The 21,273-nt window shown below is 42.1% G+C and overlaps 1 protein-coding gene and 1 long non-coding RNA gene across 4 annotated transcripts in view; one reads left to right on the top strand and one right to left on the bottom strand.

The window, feature by feature from the left end:
* The window catches only part of Rcbtb1 (RCC1 and BTB domain containing protein 1), a 53,702-nt gene extending 41,107 nt beyond the window's left edge, over window positions 1-12,595 (bottom strand). For all 3 annotated transcript variants that reach the window (XM_070000171.1, XM_070000174.1, XM_070000175.1), the window contains exon 1: window positions 12,191-12,595. The gene's annotated coding sequence lies outside the window, so the exon portion shown is untranslated. The remainder of the gene's footprint in view (window positions 1-12,190) is intronic.
* Window positions 12,418-19,701, top strand: LOC138812189 (uncharacterized). Its single transcript, XR_011367566.1, has 4 exons — window positions 12,418-12,879; window positions 15,150-15,434; window positions 15,740-15,873; window positions 19,382-19,701. It is a non-coding gene; the product is annotated as an uncharacterized lncRNA (long non-coding RNA).
* The last annotated feature ends 1,572 nt before the right edge of the window (window positions 19,702-21,273 follow it).

Below are 21,273 nucleotides of genomic sequence, written 5' to 3'. Positions count from 1 at the left end.
TTAGATTTATGGTTGTGTGTTTCAAAAATATATTCTCAGAATTCTAGAATACTTTCTGACAATAAAAAAACTGAATTTAGGCCAGGCGCCAGTGGTTCATGCCTATAATCCTAGCTACTCCGGAGGCTGAGATCTGAAGATCACAGTTCGAAGCTGGTCCAGGCAGCAAAGTCTATAAGACTCGATTAGTCACAGAAAAAGCCAGAAGTGGCACTGTGGCTCAAGTGGTAAGAGTGCTAGCCTTGAACAAAAAGGAGCTTAGGGACAGCATCCAAGCCCAGAGTTCAAGCCCCAGGCTTGGCAAAAACCAAAACAAAACTGTATTAAAGATCTCCAAAATAACCTGGAGGAGTCATTCAAGTGGTACAGCACCAACCTAGCAAAGGCCCCGAGTTAAAACCCCAGCAACACACTCTCTCTCTCTCTCTCTCTCTCTCTCTCTCTCTCTCTCTCTCTCTCTCTCTCTCTCTCTCTCTCTCTAAAGGAAAAACACAGACAGAAACTAGAATAATGGTTGAAAGAAGGTGGGAAATGGGAGTTACTGTTCAACAAGTTCAGAGCTTTACTCTGATGAGACAGTTGTGGAAATGGAGAGTTTTAGACAAGCACTGATGGCTTAAACCTGTTATTATAGCTACTTAGAAGGAAGGCTAAGATAGAAGGATCCCAGTTTGAGATGAACCTGACAGAAAAGTTTGAGACCCCTTTTCAAACATCTGGGCAGAGTGGCACACATCATCCCAAACAATATGGGAGGCTGAGATTAGAGGATCATGGAACCAGTCCAGCCCACAAACAGACAAAAGCATGTGGCCCTAGCAACAAGATGAGATGCTGGCAGCTGAGAGGCCACCTAGAAGAGAATTGAGACCCTATCTCAAAAATAGCCATCAAAAACCAGGACTGTAGTTGTGGCTAAAGTGGTAGAGCACCAGCCTAGCAAGGAAATCCCAGAGTTCAAATCCCAGTACTGCCAAAAAGATGTTTAAAATGATAAATTTCATGTTTTGTATATTTAGCCAAATATATATATTTTATTTCTATATTTATATGTAACCAAATATAAAGAATTTATATCAAGGTTACATTAATAAACTCAAAAATACATTTGTAAAATTAAATGTAGAAAGTTTCAGTCCTAAAAATATTTTGGAAAATACAGTCATATTTCATTAATTTTGTGATGGGAATATAAACTAGACTAAGGATAGTCTGAATGGAGTATTTCTAAATGAAATAGTTTTAGAATTTTCCAGTACACATACCAATTCAAACTAGATCCAATGAAACTTAGCTCTCCCAGGACTTGACAGATAACCGTAATGATGGTGTGTAGTTAAATATGTCAGTCATTTTAAAGAGTTACTTCTGAAGAGTTACTTCACTCAAGTGATCATTTTTTGGTACCTTGTTAGTCATACTTTATTTAGGATATAGTTTCTCATAAATAATACTGATGTGTGGGCTGGGAAGTGGCTCAGTGGTAGAGTGCTTGCCTTGCATGCATGAGGCCCTGGGTTCGATTCCTCAGTACCATATAAGCAGAAAAAAAAAGTCGAAAGTGGCGCTGTGGCTCAAGTGGTAGAGTGCTAGCCTTGAGCTGAAGAGCTGAGGGACAGCACCCAGGCCCAGAGTTCAGGCCCCATGACCAGACCAAAAATAATAATAATAATAATAACACTGATGTGTTCATTCCACATTCATGCATAGTTAACAGGGAATTTACTTACTGGAAGTAAATAAAGCAAAGGTAAAAGAATAGAAGAGGAAAGCCAGCAGAGATGGAGTAAGAGTTCAACACTCTCCACTCACCAACCTACACTTAGATTTCCATATTGTCTCGGGCTTGAAAATACATCCTGTATCTCCATAGGACTTGCTCTAAGTCTATTAGTATACAGATCAATAACCCTCTCCTTGAGATGTGTTTTCATAGTTAATGGAGTTGGCCCTCTGAAAGCTTGTGGCATGAAGAAGAAAGGTTACTTTATACTCTGAAACACAAATTCAGCAGAACAAAGACCTTCCAATTTTAGAACTCTACATTTAGGAGGAGGGTTGAAGGAGCAGATCCTGCCAAGAGCACATTTATTCTACTTTCCCCTAGGAACTAAGTATTATGGGAGGATTTTATTTTACTGACCTAGCAAAACTAAATTTGAATATGTTGACAAGGTTTGGAAACCAGGAAATAAAGAGATTAATTGTTACAGGAAACTGCTTTTCATGAAATAATGGTCTCCGTATTAAAACTGGGAATTTAGGATGGGCATACAGGCACACAGTTTTCAGACAGCCCCCAAGCCTCCTTCCTCATTCTAATCAGAATGTAGTTAGCACAAGAAAACTCATGCCAACAATAGGACTTTCTCCCTATGAGCCTGTATTCTGCTGACCTGCAATCTTTCCAAGGAAAACAGGTAGGAATAGACAACTTTTCAGAACTGTTCAGTACTAAGTTTCTAATTCTGGGTACCATGTGTGGATGAAATGAGTTTGCATCATTCTTTATTATGAAACTGATCCTCAATGGGAAACCACAGGAGTTCAAATGTGAAACAATTCATTCAAAATGACCAAGCTTGGGGGGGAGGGGGCGGGAGGAGGAGGCAGGACTGATGAGAGTGGCTCAAGTGGTAGACCACTTGCTTAGACCTGGTTTCTCCAAAAACTAATGATAGTAAAATGGACTAAACATGCTTCAATAAACACTCTATAGCTAGACTTATACTGGAAACAGTAATGTCAAATATGTAAAATGACTTCCCTTTTAACTGCCAAAAGCTTTTAGTTAAAGCATCTGACATATGCCAAAAATTCCTAATGGAAGTTTCTGCTTTTACAAACTGGATAGATTATGGAGTTTAAGTTGCTAAATTGCCTCACAAGAAGAATTCATTTAGAGTTAATGAGCTATTGATAAAAAAGTTCAAATTTCTTTACAAAAAGCACTACAGTGTGATATTGTGAACAAAATATCAGCATATATTATAGTATATATTACTAATACTGCAATTACCCTAAATACCAAGAATGGTAGGGACATTTTCAGAACAACACAGGGTCCTCACCTTTGAGGAGACAAATGCCTAACAAAGTGAGATCTTGGGTGAATGGAAGCCTTACATGCAAATACTGGTTGAAGCAAATAGCTGGCTACAACACGAAAGTATTACTGTCCATATTCATATCTTAAAAGGGGGAAATTATGTGCTAAACAATGGCAACTTTATGAAAATTACATCCTAGAAAGTTGTATGAAATCTAGAAATACAACCCAATATTCTATCACATGATAAAATACAAGCCTTTCCTCAATGAAGATCATTTAGTTTCTTGAAAGAACAATTATTCTTCATAACCTGCTTCCTATTATACCAATGTCAGTTCTTCCCTTAGGGGGAAGGCAAGGGTAAAGGAGACAGGCTCTTGCAGTGTTGCCCAGGCTGACCTTGAACTCATGATCCTCCTGCCTTAGCCTCCTAGGTGATGGGATCTCAAGCATGCACCACAACTGGCTATCAATTCTCACTTGAGCACAATGATTTAAGATGTGGCTATCTTCTGTGTTTTTTAGCACATTTCAATTTTAGGGAAACTCAAATAACAGTTCTAGGGTTTGAGACAAATTTTCTGGTATATAACCTTATGATGTAAGCAGAGGTAATTCAAGATACTTTTCAAGTTGTAGAAGAGACAAGTGTGATACATACTAACTTTTTTTTTTTGTCAGTCGTGGGTGCTAATTTCTTTCATACCTATTTTTATGGGCTTTCTGAAACTGAGCAGATGCTACACCTCTGATTTAGACAGCTACACCTCTGATTTAGAAACCAAATACAGTTCCCAGATTCAGAAAAGTCTTTGAAGATAGACTCAGCCTGGGTAGGTGGGGACTTAAGGGATGGTAGGAGGAAAACAATGGAAGAGGTAGCAATGCTCTATAGGAAATGTACTCATTACCTTACTCATGTAACTGTAACCTCTCTATATTTTTACAATAAAAAATATAAATAGAAAAAAAAGATAGAGTCAGCCTTAAACATTTTAAAACAAAAACACACCTTAAAACTATTTTACCTATCCTATGGTATAAGGACTGGAAATAAGCTAGGTCATAAAGCTGTCACTATCCCAATTGCTAGAATAGCTGCCATACATTTCAGTCTTCTATAAGCTCACAGAACTTAAAAATGAAAAAGAATGTCCTGACCTCGACAAACCCCTCCAAAGTAAGCAGGCAGAAAATGTAGCCTTCTCCAGATTCCATTAGTTTGCCATCCTTGGCCAGATGACAGTGACTCACACCTGTAATCCTAGCTACTGAGGAGGCAGAGATCTGAGAACCACAGTTCAAAGCCAGCCCAAGCAAGAAAAGTCCCGTGAGACTCTTATCTCCAATAAACCACCAGAAAACTAGAAGTGGCACTGTGGCTCAAGAGGTAGAGCACTAGCCTTGGGCACAAAGAGGCTTAAGGACAGTGCCCAGGCCCTGAGTTTAAGCCCCACAACTGACAAATACATACACACATACATACATACAATAAATTTACTATTCTTCATAAAGACACAACTGAAGCCACCTATACAGGTTACTGAATGTAATCCTCCACCTTCATCTGCAACCAGCATGACTACTGGCCTAGAATTTCCCATCATTGTGAATACCCTCTGCCTTATTAGTTTTGTAAAACTTCATCACTTTAGGACTGGGAATGTGGCTTAATGGTAGTGTGTTCGCCTAACATGCATGCAGACCTACTGTGTTCTATTCCTAAGTACAAAATATATAGAAAAGCAGAAAAGGCCGGAAATGATGCTGTGGCTCAAGTGGTAGAGTGCTAACTTTGAGCAAAAGAAGTTCAGCAACAGCGCCTAGGCCCTGAGTTCAAGCCCCAGGACTGGCACCAAAAAAACATCATTTCTTTCAGGAAAACAAGATCAATCCCAACAGCCAGCACGGGAATTGGATGGGAGTGCAACTTGCAATAATGGTCTCTGGAAGCACTTCTTCAGCACAAAAGGTTGCTTTAGTTTCACTGCCCAGAAGCTCCAGGCAATTCCAGCACACAGAAGCTAACAACGCATGGTAACAGAAGAAATACTCCTACTAAAATCATGTGCTCAGGTTGAAAAAGTGATCTGTCAATGTCAGCAGTATTACCAGCAATAAAATAGGTTGTATTTACCTCAGGGTTGGAAAGCTGCTGTGATCTTATTTTTTTTTTAAAAAAGTATTGGTTTTACAGGATATTTTCAATGATTAGACATCTTTTTCTACATTTTTCTGTCTCAAACACATAGGAATCATGAAATAAACCAAAAATAACAGATGGCCTAAAAGCTTGAAGAAGTGAATAGAACATAATAATATTTCATTTTCTTTTTTTAATGAGCTTAAGGCTGGGACGAAGAGTCAAGTTCAAACTTGAACTGAAAATAATTTCTTCTACTGGTCTCCAACTATATAACGGTATCAACTATACCCTGCAGTGACCTAAAACCAAACTAAAATTCCAACAATGGACAGGCAGAACCATATTGTTCACTCAATTAATATTCACTGAATACTGGAGGTAAACAAGACACAGACCCAATCCACAGTCCCCTCCCCTCAGCAGAGCTTTACATGGAACAGAGAATCTAGATACACAAAGATGCTCATTAACAGTGTAGCCAATACTTGGATGCAAAGGCCAGAGGCTCTGATGTCCCAAAATCGGCAAGTGTACTTCAACTGCCTTAAGAGAGGCAGCACCTGTTAGAGTGAGCACACATGCCAGGTAGAGGGACTGAATCTGAATATTGTTGTAGCCAAGCTACTCTGGCTTCATCCTGAGACCCACATGTAATCCCTGATGGGTGTAGGAAGGAAGTGGCATGATTGGGCATGGGTTGCAGGTTACTTTCCAGGAACATGAAGACTAGACAGGGGTGAGGAGTGATTAGAGGGAGCCCTAGGCAGCTACAGTTAGCTAGGAAAGGAAGGGACAGAACAGTAAACTACAGGGTTTCAGTAACTGGCTGAATGAGATGCAAATGTTGGATAAAGGCAATGGCAAAGCCAAGGATTACCCCAAGACCCTAAACCTGAGTGAGCAAATTGCACTGCCACTTACAGAACAGAGAGCACAGAGACTTAAAATGGGGTGAGGAGTTCCATAATTTAAGTGAAGGCACTTATGGGATGTCCAAGTGGACACACCCTAACATACAAATTTATAAATCTGAGCTCAAGAATAAGATCTGGGTTGAAGGAATGGTGGTGGTAATCCCAGAGAGGCAGAGGCAGGAAGATCATGAGTTATAAAACAGCCTAAGGTGCATAGTTGACTCTGTCTCCACAAAACAACAACAACAACAACAAAGAAGGAGGGGTCAAGGGGAAGGGAGGGAAGGAAAAAGAGAAAAGGAACAAGGAGGAGAAAAAAGAAAACAAAACGTACATCTGGAATGGAGATGAAAGATTTGGCCGGAATGTATAGGGTGAGAAGAGATATTGAACAGAAATCTAAGAAATTCCAACAGGAAAGTAGGGAGTACCCCCACAGAAGGAAAACGAGCATAAAACAGTGTCTTAGGCATAAGCAGGAAAGGTGCCAGTGTCAAATTCAACCCAGACATCAAACAATAAAAGGGCCAATAAACATCTCTTAGCTCTAACAAGGAGCATTGTTGGTGAAGGAATCAGGAGTCTCCCGTGAGGCTGTGAGCAGACACTGCCAGATGGCCCCAAGCTGAAGTGTGTGAAAGGTGAAGAGTACATAAAAACAACTTGTTCCTAGAAGCAACTTGTTCCAACAATTTGTCAAAGAAAATAGAGAAATATGGTAGTAGCTTGGAAGATGGAGTTGATATTTTGGGGGTGAACATTTTAAGCATATTAGAAACTTCAATGTGCTTAAAAGATAAATGGGAACTAGCCATGAGATGAGCCACACTATCAGCTAAGCAAGATTCTCAACAAAGCAGCAGAAATGTGGGAGAAATTGCAGAAAGAGGGAAAGTTCTCTACCCATAACAAAAGGAGGAAAGACAAAAAGGGTGAGCCTAAAGGCAGTGGGGGAGGAGGAGGCAATCTGAAGGAAGCACATTCATATTCTCTCCTGCATTTTACATGCCCACCGAGTTTCCAATTTCTCCATATTGTCAGCAACCCTTACTATTGTCTTTGGATCTGGGAACTCTTCCACTGTTGCCCACTTCAGTGTTTTATCTATTACCTAGTTTCTGCTGCAAAAGATACAAATCTTGCAAAGGAAGACAGAAAGTAGCAACAGAATGTGGTAAAAAAGAGAGGTTGGAGTGATACCGAAAGTGATGTCACTTAAAATTGATGACAATCACACAGTAGAAAATGTGAACTCACCGTCTTACAGGAAGGCTTACTACTAAAGCCACACTTCTAGACCTTTACTGAACTGGTTATTTTTGCAAATGGGGTCTCATTTCCTTCCTGGGCATCGATGTGCCTACTTTAAGCTTCCCATAATAGCTGAGACAATATGTTTAAGTCACCCTGTCTAATTTCTTCAGTTGAGATGCAGTCGTGCAGACTTTTCTACTCAGGTTGGCCTGGAACCATGATCCTCTCTGGATAGAAAATATTTTTTTAAGATTTTTAATTTAACCAGTTACTTTGTTGTGGGTGGTGGTGGTAGTAGTTGTGAAGCTTTAACTCCGGGCATAAGTACTATCTCTGAGCTCTTTTGCTCAGGACTAGCATTCTACCACTTGAGCCACAGCTCAACTTCCAGTTTGCTGGTGTTTAATTGAAGATAAGAGTTTCCTGGACTTTTCTTCCCTAGGCTAGCATCAAACCTCAATTCTCAGATCTCAGCCTCCTAAGTAGCTACGATTACAGGCATAATCCCTCAGTGTGGGGCTAACCAGTTACAATCTTAAAGAATATGAAATATAGCCATAGTCTTCCCTTTAATTCAGTAAATACACTGCTATTCTATATGAAATAAAACTTAATGAAGAAATGTATCACTAAAGCAAACTACTATTTATGTTGACCACAATTTTGTTTACATCTTGGGACACAGGTTGACACCAGTGGTATGGCACAATATATTTTTTATTTTCCTGCTTTATCCTCCTGAGTGCTGGGATTATAGGCATGCACCACCACTTCAGGGTTGTTGGTCTTTTCATGTTACCTCAGTTATTACTGAGTAATACACTACTGCAAACTCAGTGGCTTAAAACCAGCAGCAATTTGTAATTTCTATTGATTCTGTGATTTTAGTGCATTCAGCTGGGAATATTTATGAGGTCAAAGACACTGGAAATATGACTAGAACTAAAGTGAGCCTCATGCATTACCTGGGAGGATCCAACTATTCTGTCTAGCCTCACCCAAGTTTTTATATACATTGACTGGCTTCTAAGAGGGAAAAGCTGGAGCTGCCTCTTAAGAACTATGTACATTATTATCTCCATCACCTTCCATTTATCAAAACAAGTCACCAGGCCAGCCTGTACTTGCTTGCAGTAACCTCCCAGCTACTGATGGATGTAAACAGTATCACTAGATGTCTCCATTGTAACAACTGAGCTCAGGATTGAAGCACAGGAAAAGGGACAGACTTCTATTTACAAAACTATAAGCTTTCCACCTACTCCAGAAGCCATCTCTCACCTTACAACAGATTATTAGGCATGAATGGTATAATCTCATTTTTAACAGTGTATCTCATTCAAAAATACGCATGTCTGGCACTTGTAGCTCACACCTATAATCTTTGCTACTCAGGAGGCTGAGATATGAGGATCACGGTTTAAAACTAGCCCAGGGAGGGCTGGGAAGGTGGCTCAGTGGTAGGGCGCTTGCCTTGCATGCATGAGGCCCTGGGTTCGATTCCTCAGCACCACATAAGCAGAAAAAAAAAAAAAAAGCCAGAAGTGGCATTGTGGCTCAAGTGGTAGAGTGCTAGCCTTGAGCTGAAGAGCTGAGGGACAGCACCCAGGCCCAGAGTTCAGGCCCACGACCGGACCCAAAAAGAAAAAACCTAGCCCAGGGAAAAAAAGTCCATGAGACTTGTATTAACCACAAAAAAACAAGTGGAGCTGTGGCTCAACTAGTAAAGCACTAGCCTTGAGCACAAAAGCTCAGGGACAATGCCCAGACTGAGAGTTCAAGCCCCACAACTGGCAGGAAAAAAAAATTTTTTTCCCTAGCCACATGAACTAAAACTAAATTCAAACGAAAGAACCTCTTGCCCCTGGCTCCCCCCACCCCGCCCCCCCCCAAGCTAGATTTAGGTATCACAGCATCACTTGCAAGTCTGAAATCTCTATCTGAACTCTGGAAATCAATAAATTTGTATGGTAAAAAGTACTTAAAATACCTTAAAATACCAGCTGTTAAGATTTTTAGGTAGTAGAATTATAAACCTTGAACATTATGCTTATTTCTTTTATTCTCTGCCATATTAAAAAAATCTATACTGCAGGCTAAGTGTATTTTTTAAGTCCACACCATGAGTTAAATAATTAACTGATCAACTCTAGGAAGTCGCCTAGCTCAATCAATATTCATCACAATTTTGTTGTACATTGCTCAAAACACATACAAAACATGCAACTTTTCATAATAAAATATATTTCAAAAATAAAAACCAAAAAAGCAGTTCATAATGCCTTATCTGGACTCTGCTAATGAAAGGCTCAAAGCTTATCTCCTATACCTGACTTCAGTAGGATAAACTGAAGGAACCTTGGAAGATATGGCCAGCCTGTAACCCACAGGGATTCTTTAAATTTTTAGAATAATTTTTTAAAGTTGGTAGCTTTGGGTCTCTATCCATTTCCTGCAACCCCCAGAAGTTGATGATTTAAATTACAGATATAAAACACACTTGTAAGCTAGGAATGTGGCTTAGTGGTAGAGTGCTTATCTAGCACTCTCAGTACCACATAAACAGAAAAACCCAAAAGTGGTGCTGTGGCTCAAGTGGTAGAGTTAGGCTAGTCTTGAGCAAAAGCAGCTCAGGGACAGTGCCCAGGCCCTGAGTTCAAGCCCAGGACTGGCGCGCGCGCGCGCGCGCGCGCACACACACACACACACACACACACACCTTGTAGAAGACACACACACACACACACACACACACACACACACACACACACACACACACACACACACACACACACACACACACACACACACACACACACACACACACACCTTGTAGAAGAAACCTCTTCAAGATCAATAGGCTTCCAAGAGCAAAGAGACAAACGGCACATGGTCTCCCTGATAAGTGGATGCTAAATCCAAAAGGTAAGGTGATATGACAAAGTAAACAACACTGGAGAAACAAAGAACCTCCACTCATCTGGTCCAATCATTACTAAATGACCCCACGCTGCTGATCACATATATGGGATATATGTGCACATAGGAGGGAAACTAGAAGGAAGACAGAACTAGGGGAAAACGTACAACAGTGGGACCCATCAACTGCACCGGACATTGATCAAAACGAACAAAGCAACTAACTCAATGGCAGCAATGGGAGGGAGGGAATGAGTGGAAAAGAGGGAACAGCTGACACGATGCAAAAAGAAAGCAATGTACTTATCACCCAATGTGGAAGAAATAACTGTAGAGTCAAAACCCATAGAACTCATAAGCTTTATAGACCACGATAGACAATTTGCCCCAAGAAGGTTAGAATGTTTGTGACTTTAACTAAGCATTACTATCCCACAAAACTGTGAAATTATGTAATCACTTAATCACAAAAAAAAAAAAAAAATTGCAAAAGCCGGGCAACCATGGCTCACGCCTGTAATCCTAGCTAGTCAGGAGGCTGAGATCTGAGGATCACGGTTCAAAGCCGGCCCGCAAAGGAAACTCTTATCTTCAATAAACCACTAGAAAACCAGAAGTGGTGCTGTGGCTCAAGCGGTAGAGCTCAAGTGGTAGAGCCCTAACCTTGAGCTGAAGAGTGCAGGGAAAGCACCCAGGCCCAGAGTTCAAGCCCACGACCAACAACAACAAAAATGTGCAAAAAGAAAAAAAAAAAAGATTAATAGGCTTCAAGAGAAGACTAGAGGTTAAAAGGAGGGGAAAAAACTATGCTGAAGTACTGACAGACTAGTGGTCACAGATTAAAAGTCAACTCACTGGTGAGGTTCTACCTTACACACCCACCTTGAAAGCCATTCAAAGGGAGCATAATTCACTTAGTACTCACTTCAAAGGGATTTTTTTTTTTTTTTTGTCGGTTGTGGGACCTGGGCGCTGTCCCTCTTCAGCTCATGGCAAGCACTCTATTACTTGAACCACAGCACCACTTCGTTTTCTAGTGGTTTATTGGAGATAAGAGTCTCCCAGAGTTTCCTGCCCCGGCTGGCTTTGAACCGCGATTCAGATCTCAGCCTCCTGAGCAGCTAGGATGACAGGCGTGAGCCACCAGCGCCCGGCTTCACAGGTATATCCTATCTAAAGTTTAAAGCATACTCTAGTCTCCGGTCAGGGTTCAATCATTTTCTAATGCCATTCATGTACGTTGGGGGGTTTTATGTTTAATATTTTGATTTTTTTTTTATGTAATGAGTCCGCATCCCACACCAGTTTCAGAAACTCCATGTCTGCCTTCCACAGGCTTTAATCCTTCCAGTGCACATAGGAAACAAGACCGTGCCTCCCGTAAAGGCGTGATGACAAAACGGATTTATAAATTTAGCATCCTCAGCTGCAAAGTCCTGCAGCAGCTGGCTTACAGTGTTCACCTGCCAGCAATTATCCACAAGCAAAAACCACTTATGAGCGCGGAACAGAGATTGCCTCGATGGTCATCTTAAATCAAGCAAGTCTGTTCTGACCAGAGGAAGCACAAAGTCATCTACCTACTCAGCACACCGCTCCTCTGGCTCAAGGTCCCCAGTCAGAGCCTCTCACCCTTGACCCGGGGGTGGGGAGCGGGGAGGAGGGGAAACCCCGGAGGACTCGAGCCGTGACCCCACTGCCCTCGGGGGGGGGGCCAAGAGGAGATGCCAAGAGTCGGGGGAGGGCGAGCTCCAGCGCCACACCTGCGGCCGGCCGCGGGTCGGGAGCCGCGCGGGCCCGGAGCCGGAGGGAGGGCGACACACGGAGGCGGGAGCGTGCAGGAATAACGGGACTCCGACCGGCCCGCCCCCCGCAATGCGAGCTCGACCCCGCACTCGCCGCTACCTGGGAAGCGGACCGCCGCCGCCGCCGCCGCCGCGCCGCACCTCCCGGCGAATCCCGAGTTCCCGGAGCGCTGCGCGAAGCCGCCGGCCGCGCCCGCCCCAGAAGGCGCCGGCGAACGCGGAACGCCGAGAGGCGGGGCCCGCGGGTCACGTGCTCGCGGCCGCGTCACGTGGCCGGCGGAGGTGCGCGTGCGCCGCACGGCTGCGCTCAGGGCCAGCGCCCCAGGCCCGGCTTTCTGGGCTCCGGTCCGCACAGCTGCGACTTCTCTGGAAACCCACGGGCCTCAGGGTCGCGAGGGGCCGCTGCCGGGATTTAGGCGTCCTTCTTTCGGGAGACCGGGGACGCGCGAGGGGCGCTTCTCCGGCGAGGGCTCCGCGGGGCGAAGGCCGGCTCCCCACCCGCTGGGAACCCGGACGGAAAAGCCAGCGGGAAGCCCCGCTCCCCGCCCACTGCAGGGCGGGCCCGGCCCGGGCGCTGCCGGGCACCGAGCGGTGCTGCCTGGGACCCCGGGCCGCGAAGATGATTGGCTCGGTCCCCGTCGCACGTGTTTCTCCCGCCTCCTACCTGTGCGGGATGGACAGCACCTGGGGAAGGCCTGGAGCTGGGAAAGCGGGCGTCTGCACCTGGAGGCGGGAGGCCCGGGGCTGCCAGGCTCGGAAGGCCCTTCGCTCGTTTGTAACTACGAGCGGGTCAGTTGGGGCCTAGACAAGGGCTCGCTTTGAGCCACGCAGGTCTGCTACTTACCGAGAGCGCGACCAGCTGTAGAGTCCTATTCCCAGATGGCTCTAAAGCCAACAAGTTTCTTGGCATAGGATTCCAAGCGATCTCGTGCAAACTCACTTTTCCCATTTTGCACTTATTTCCCCTAAATAAGTACAAAACGTTTTGTTTTCTAAGTATCACTCAACGACGCCACTGAGTTACTAGAAGAAATATTCATGTTCTTCCTCTGCCAATTTCACCAGGCTGCGCTAGAATCTGGCTAAACACCTGTTTCCCTTGAATAGTTGACTTTCTTCAGATTAGCTACTTTTTCCTAATTGCCTTTCTCCTCTTTGCATTTGTTCATTCTTTTGCCCCTGAAAGGTCCTCAATCGCTTCTATCCTTAAAGGGAAAAAGTAGCATTTTATTCAGAAACTACTGAAATATGGGAAATGAGTGTAGTTCTGTATTTCCAATGTCTCTTCCCCCCATTGGCAATAGTTCCTAAATAGTTCCTATTTTTACCATTTACTGGCCGACTCCAACTTTGACAACTCCCAAAGTACACATCAGTCTCCTACTCATCTTTCAAAATCCAGGTCAAAAACCACTGACTCGTCTTTCTTCTATGCATCCTTGATTTAACAGCTTCAGCACTTGAAGTTTATTAACTTCAGTTGCAGCTTCTTCCTTGATTTCCAGCTCACTGTTTAGTCTGACTAGATTACCTGGAAATGTCCATCTTCTGTAAGAGGTGATATGCCTACCATCTTTCTTCTTACTGTTATAAACTTTTTGAAACAGGAATCTCTGGATTTATTGAGTAACTGCCATTATGGCTAGACCTTCAATACACACTTGAGTGAATTGTCTTGACCATAGTAGTAGCAGTTTAGTGAATACAGAGGCCAACAATACTGAGAAGCTGAAATAAGTTTCTTTTAGCTGATAGAAACTTTGATGAAACATGTTTGTTGGGGATAAAAATGGAATCTCAAAGTTTGAGTCATCAAATAAGTTCTGAGTGCTCACTGCTTATTTGTTGGAGCATCTTGGGAGAACAAGATGCCACACCTGTGTTAGTTTGGGGACTCTGGGGAGGCAGCCCAGAGCTTCTGGCCTGCTAAGAAAATACTCTGCCTTAGAGCTACAACCCTAGTCCAGAGCCACTTTTCGTGTATGAGTTTTGTGTGTTTATGCATACGCAAGCACACGCACCAGTACTGGGGCTTGAACTCAGGATCTGGGTGCTGTCCCTTAGCTTTTTCACTCAAAGATGACCCCCAACCTCTTGAGCCACAGCTCTACTTCTGGTTTTTGCGTGACTAATTGAAGATAATAGTCTCATGAACTTTCTTGCCTGGACTGGCTTTGAAACTGGATCCTCAGATCTCAGCCCACCTGTGTAGCGCTAGATTATAACTGTGAAGGTTGTGAAGTTCAGGTAGAACTCTTTTTAATTCTGATTTTTTTAATGTCAAGAACCTGAAGAAATTAAGGTTTAAGATGGAGTGGAACATAAAATGATTCTAGTTATTCCAGGGAGCTTAATTTTAAAAGTCAGGTCTCAATAGATGGAAATTAAAACATTCTCTTGTTCTCTCTCCTTGTCCACTGTGCTTCCCCCTTTTAAGTGTCAATTTGGGTCAGCCAATCAGATTCCAGTTCCTTTCATCTGAACCAGCTTTGCCAAGAAAAGTCTCAAACCCCTTAGGAGTACACTAGAGTTTTACAAGCCAACAGTAAATTCTTGTTATTGGGAAAACCAACTTAGAATGGATTTCAGTTACTTTGTTAAGGACTTGAGCTGGGAGAACAGACTGTTGCCATCTTTTCTTCTTTGTTCCTTCTCTTGTCTTAGGGTTGGTCAACAGTAGGAGAAAAACAACCGGAGCACCTCCAGCCAAATCTTGTATTGGCTGAAGAGGGAAGATTCAGTCACTATAAGATTGCTTACCTGGTAATGTAATGCACAGTCAGGAATCTGTCAGTCTAAAAAATAATGTAATTTAAGAATTGGCATAGCTCTTTGGGGATTTTTCAAATGTAATAAAGTCTCTAGTGATTCCATCTTGATTTTCCTTAGCATACCTTAGAGTAAACATGTCACAATTATTCTCAGTCATCTTTCAAACTACTGTGACAACTTCTGTTTTGATAGATGGGATAAATAAATTGAACAAAATGAGGAGGGGCATAAGGAGAGAAAAATAGAGAATTGAGGAAAAGTTGTCATTACATTTTTTTTCTTTACAGGCTCTGGTGTCTCACAACTGTAATCTTAGCTACTCAGGAGGCTGACATCTGAGGATCACCGTTCAAAGTCAGCCTGGGCAAGAAAGTCTATAAGACTCTTATCTCCAGTTAACCACCAGAAAACTGGAGGTAGAGCTGTGGCTCTAAGTGGTAGAGTGCTAGCCTTGAGAGAAAGAGCTCAGGGACAGTGACCTGGCCCTGAGTTCAAGACGTGCAACAACAAAAAATTTTTCCTCACCTCAAGGAGCACATGAACTATCTTTGCTCACCATACAAACACATTAAGTAAGTACCTCAGCCCTTCCAAGGTAGATTCTCAGTTGACTCATAATCACCTGTACTAAGGCAGGTTCTGTGCGGAAGATACAGCATAAATACATACACTGTTTCCTATTCTGGGCTTTAAAACCCTCCTAAATACAGCTCTTTTGTGACGGTATCATTACTAAGAACACCTTTATGCCTAAAAGATTTGATACGCTCTTTGTAAAGCTGCTTCTTTCCTTAGCCAGGTAAAAAGACCTTATGTAAGGAATTCCTGTACTGTCTGTGCCAAATTACAGTGACATGTTTTTCTGTTCATTCTCCAGGCCCTGTACCACCTTGCCTTTAACTACAGCAGCACTATAACTTGCAAGGAGGCCACCAGCTTCCAATAGGTAACAGGAGGTCTTCAGTCCTCTCAGACACAAGGACTCTGACTGAAGATGACTTTGAATCACAGGTGATCCTCTGGAAGACTTCTTTGTGTAATCCTAGAGAGGGTAATGGAGGCAGCAAGACTATTTCCTGATGGGGAGTGACTTACCAATGTGGATCTTACAGGTGAAATCATGTGGGACAGATTAGATGACACTATGAGGCAAACACAGGGTGGAGAACAAGAACCCTCATAGTGTAGATTCCTTTAAAAAGTTAAATTTAAGCTGGGCACTGGTGGCTCATGCCTGTAATCCTAGCTACTCAGGAGGCTGAGATCTGAGGATAGCAGTTCAAAGTCAGCCAGGGCAGGAAAGTCCGTGAGACTCTTATCTCCAATAAACCACTAGAAAACCAGAAGTGGCACTGTGGCTTAAGTGGTAGAGCACTCGCCTTGAGCTGAAGAGCACAGGGACAGTGCCCAAGCCCAGAGTTCAAGCCCCAGGACTGACAAAAAAAAAAAAAGGTAAGTTTATGAAAATGAAAAAGGAGAAGAGTAACTGTCATAGGTAAAATGAGACTAAAGAAATGTGATAGTCAACAGTAAAGAATTTTAGGTCAAGATGTGGCTCTCACACTTGTGGAAAGAAGGCAATCCATGATAACGGCAGAGCCTCACCCTGCAATGCAATGAAAGACAAAGTCTTTGCTAGGCTGATGGGCACCCGTGTAATAATAAGAAAAATAAACTCAGTGTTTCCTTGGACTCAATACTTAAATCACGTTAGCTTGCCAAAATAAGGGGAATTTTTCACACATATCACACAGTTCCCCCAAAGGACACTGAAAATCCCACACTTCAATTCCCATCTGACCCCCTCAGCCTGGAGTAAGAGTCAGATCCCACAAAGTAAGAGCTGACTTCCACATGAGACCCAACCTACAGGTGCCACAATGCAGCTTTCCAAAATTCCGACAGCTCTGGGCCCCTTTATAGGTTGATTGGGTTGATTGTTTCCTAGAATGACTCAGAGAACTCAGAGAAACACTTTTCTTAGTTTACCTGCTTATTGTTTTACTATTATAAACACCAATTATTTGTACAAGAGTTTCCTTTTAACATATCCATTGTGTGTACAATACTGTAAGGTCATACTAGAATATGACTCAATTCAAAGTTTCTCCTTTTCTTATTTCTCAGAAATGAACCTGAAATATAACCCAGAGGCTGTTACTTTCATAGTCCTGAGAATACATTCTGCAATTTGTCAGGGATCTAAAACTCCCTAAAGACTCTTATCTAGTGCTATAGATTTTAAGATTGAGGTTTTACTTTGTTGTAAGCAAAACCATTGTTCCATGGTATGTGTGAAACTTTCATATTTCTGAAGAATGAAAGTAAATGTTGACACTGTAAAGTAGATAGAAGGAAGGCTGCAAAAGAGGAGGAGGAGGGAGGGGATGAAAAAGAGATAGAGGAAGAAAAAATGTGATAAATGTAATACATGGCTGGGTTTCGTGGAACAGACTTGTGATCTCAACAGTCAAGAGGACAAGGTAGGAGTACTGTGAGTTTGAGTGTATCCTGGGCTACATAACAAGTTTATATCTTAAACACACACACACACACACACACACACACACACACACACACGAGATCATAGCAGTTTAGCACAGACCTACTGTTAGGTGATATTTGGGAATCGCTGTCCTGGAGACTGCCCTTACTTGGGGGAAATGCCTACCAGAGCATGCTACACCACTGTTCAGAAAAAGAAAAGTAATATTGTATATATCCATTCCAGAAAGAGAACACACAGGACTACACATTGATAACTGTTAGATATGTGTGACATGTTCTTCTTTAAATGCTGAAGCATATTATGATGAAAGGTAGGATGAGGTGTGAACTTATACTCAACACCGAGAAAGGACATTGTAGTGATTCATTTATTCTAAAAGACCTTTTGATTGCCTAAGACATGTGAGCCAATATATAAAGCTCTTGGTATACATTGGTAAATCGTATTTATCTCTTTTGTGAGTGTTATGCTACATTCCTCTCCTTTTAAGACGGAAAGATTTGTTTTCTCAGTTTCTAGAAAGCATATATGCTGACAGTCTTTTCCAGTGATTGTCTTTGCTAAGAAAAGCTGCTCTCTACCCATAATCATGCCCCCTGCAGGACAGCCTGCAACAAACGACCAGTCAAAATGAGATTGTTAGAATCTTATTTCCTTCCTTCAACAGGAACAACTCTGCAGGTCATCCCGGCTTCAGAATTCCCCCTGGAACTGGCTGGGGTCTGATGTTCCTAAAGTAGTCCCTTTGTCTTCCTGTCCAAATCCTCCACAGGACCCAAGATTGAAGAGCATTAAGTAGGCAGAATAACTCCAGACTCTTGATATCACCAGCCTTTACCTCATTCACACCCACATCAAGAATGGATTCATGGACAGTGAAGACAGTGTAGAAGAGAGGTTACTTATAAACCTAACAACATGATCTGCCACACACCAATGTTAATCTGATAACTACATTGGCCAGATAACCATCTTGCTACCCACAGAAGCCATTGCCAAAATCCAACACTGCACTCTCCCTTGAAAATACCAACTAGCCATTTAGTGACAAGTTTAACCATGTTGGATTTTCTCTGCACTGGAAGGAGCAGCCATTCATTTTAACAGGAATATGAAGGTATCCTGCTTATGGATTTGCCTTTCCTTCCTGCAGGATCTCAGTCAATGTGACTGTCCAAAGTTTTATGTTATATTTGAGCTGCCCACACAGCATTCCACATTACTGCATGAGATCAAGAAACTAACTCAATATCAAAGGAAATGTAGCAGTGGGCAGATGACCATGGAATCTACTGGACCTGACCTTCCACATAACACTCCATCCAAAGCTATAGGCCTCACAAGCAGTGGAACAGCCTGCTGAAAGTGTGGCTACAGTGGCCACTGTGTACATAAAAAACACTTAACCTTGTACATATAAAACACTTAGCTGTAGGATGCAGTAATTTCCTAAACCATTCCCAGTTGTGGGATACATTCCCAAGAGGAGAATGACAGAGCATGGGATCCTGTCTGTGAAAGCAGCAGTCATCTAGCCATCAATCCCAGTGACCACTTGGGGAATTTGTGTCTTTATCCTCATAACTATGGGCAATAGACTCAAAGGTCTCGGTTTCCAGAAGTCTCAAGAGCCTGAGGCACTTCACTAGATAAATCATGTAGACCTCTGGGGGCACTATCAATAGTGAGAAGAAAGAGGATGAGTATTCATTGCAGCAAGGATCATAGTTCATCCTACTAACCTTCCATCCACAAAAGAAGCCTTTCAGTGTCCTAAACTAGCTGCTGCCAAAACCCAACTGAAGTAAAAACCTAACTTCTAGCACTAGCAGTCCTGGGTGCCCAGGTCAGGAGCAGTGGAGAACTAAGGACAAAGTCAAACCTGTTCTGGGCAGCAAGGATCTGACAGGTATCAGAACACTTCCTAATATACATCCTGTGCTGATCTCCATATCATAGATGGCTTCCCAGCATCTTGTCTGTGACTGTTTTCTCCCGTTTATATTACAGGCTGGAGGAGAAGACAACCAACAAGAAAAACACATTTTTAGAAGGCTTTGAATGAATACAGGAAACTTAATCTGAGCTGTAAAAGATAGAATTTCATTAACCAGAGAAAACAAGATTGACTTGAGTAAAAGTGCTAACATAGCACTTTTCATAACCAAAAAAGAGGATAAAAAGATGCATGGTGGGAAATACTGAAAGAGTCTGTTGAATGAATCACAGCCTGGATGGAAGTAAATTGCAAGGAAGAAGTGAACTTAAATATAATCTCCAAGTCAATTTCAGTAAAAACTGACCCAAACTTCAATTTTATATGATTTCCCTTTTTTATTTTCCATTAGTTTTTTTAATATAGCCATTCAAATATAAAAGATTAACTTTCTTCTAATTGATATTTATGAATAGTTCAGATTTTACACAATTTTGTTTCTATACTTTATAGTATAAAAAAAAAAGTACCAGTTTCTTATGCCTATAATCCTAGCTACTCAGGAGGCTAAAACCAGGAGGCCTATAGTTTGAAGTCAGCCCATATAGAAAAGCCCATAAAGCTCCATTTCCAAGTAAAAGCAGCAAAAAGCTAGCATGGCTCATGGCTCAAATGGTAGAGCCCCAGCACAGCAAGCAAGTTCAAGAACTTGAGTTCAAGCCCTGCTATTGGCCAAAAAATCTAAATCATATATGCTACAAACCACATCAACATTCTTTTGCTTGTGTTTTAAGTTCACATATTTAGATTATAGCATTCCTAGCAGACACAAAGATCTCCTCTAAGCCATGATTCAGGGACCAAGGTTCCTTCTATTTTGTGGCTTCACTATCTTTAACAAAGGGTTTCCAAGGTCTTTATAGAGGATCACAATGAGGTGTTTATGAGCTAACCTGAGAATAGCATGTGTTCTACCTCTCGTGTTCCACTGGCCAGAAGGCAAGTTCAGGAACAGATAAGCAGGTAGAGATGGAATAATGGCTGGGCTGTCTGCCAAAGGAGAAAGGAATGATTTGGTGAACGTTTAGCCCTTGCCATAACATTTTTCCCTCATTTAATCCTAATAACATAGTAAAATACACTATAATTGATACCATTTTACAGGTGAAGAACTGTTGATAAACTTGAATACTACATCTACTATCTTACAGATTAAAACAATGGCAGAGCCAAGCGTAGTCGGTGGCTCACACCTGTAAGTAATCCTAGCTACTCAGGAGGCATACTTATTGAATACCTCTCTGAGAGGTGATCTTAGAACTGTAAGTAGTCCAGCCCAATCATTTTAGAGAAAAAGAAATTGGAATCTAAAAAATAGAAAATAGAATTTTCTTCTGAAGATCAAAGCATTGTTATTTAAAACCAGTTAAAAGTAACATTTGTTGCTAGGCACTGGTGGCTCACGCCTGTAATCCTCGCTACTCAGGAGGCTGAGATCTAAGAATCACAATTCAAAGCCAGCCTGGACTTTCCTAAGTCCATGATTCTCTTATCTCCAATAAACCACTAGAAAACCAGAAGTGGCACTGTAGCTGAAGCTGTAGCTCAAGCTTGCCTTGAGGTGAAGAGTGTAGGGACAGTGCCCAAGCCCAGAGTTCAAGCCCCATGACTGACCAAAAAAAAAAAAAAGTAACATTTGTTAAACAAAATATAATCTTGAATAGTTAGTAAATTTTATCATCCTTCCAAAAGTTAATTTCCTAATCTACATGATTTAATATAGTTTAATCCAAGTTTCTTGATTTTTTTTTTTTTGGTCCTGAAGAGAAAATAAGAGAAAGACTGCCCTCATGTGGTAAGAGCCCAGATCTAACAGCTGTTAAATGTCTTATTTGCTTTGTTTTAACAAAAACAAGAAAACAAATACTCATCTGGTGTATGGCTCACCTAACTACTCAGGCGGCTG

Source organism: Dipodomys merriami, unplaced genomic scaffold (genome assembly GCF_024711535.1).
Source record: "Dipodomys merriami isolate MVZ:Mamm:240054 unplaced genomic scaffold, mDipMer1.0.p SCAF_56, whole genome shotgun sequence".
NCBI classification, from domain to species: Eukaryota; Metazoa; Chordata; class Mammalia; order Rodentia; family Heteromyidae; genus Dipodomys; species Dipodomys merriami.
The sequence above is the reverse complement of the archived record's forward strand: the minus strand, read 5'-3'. Positions and strand labels throughout refer to the sequence as shown.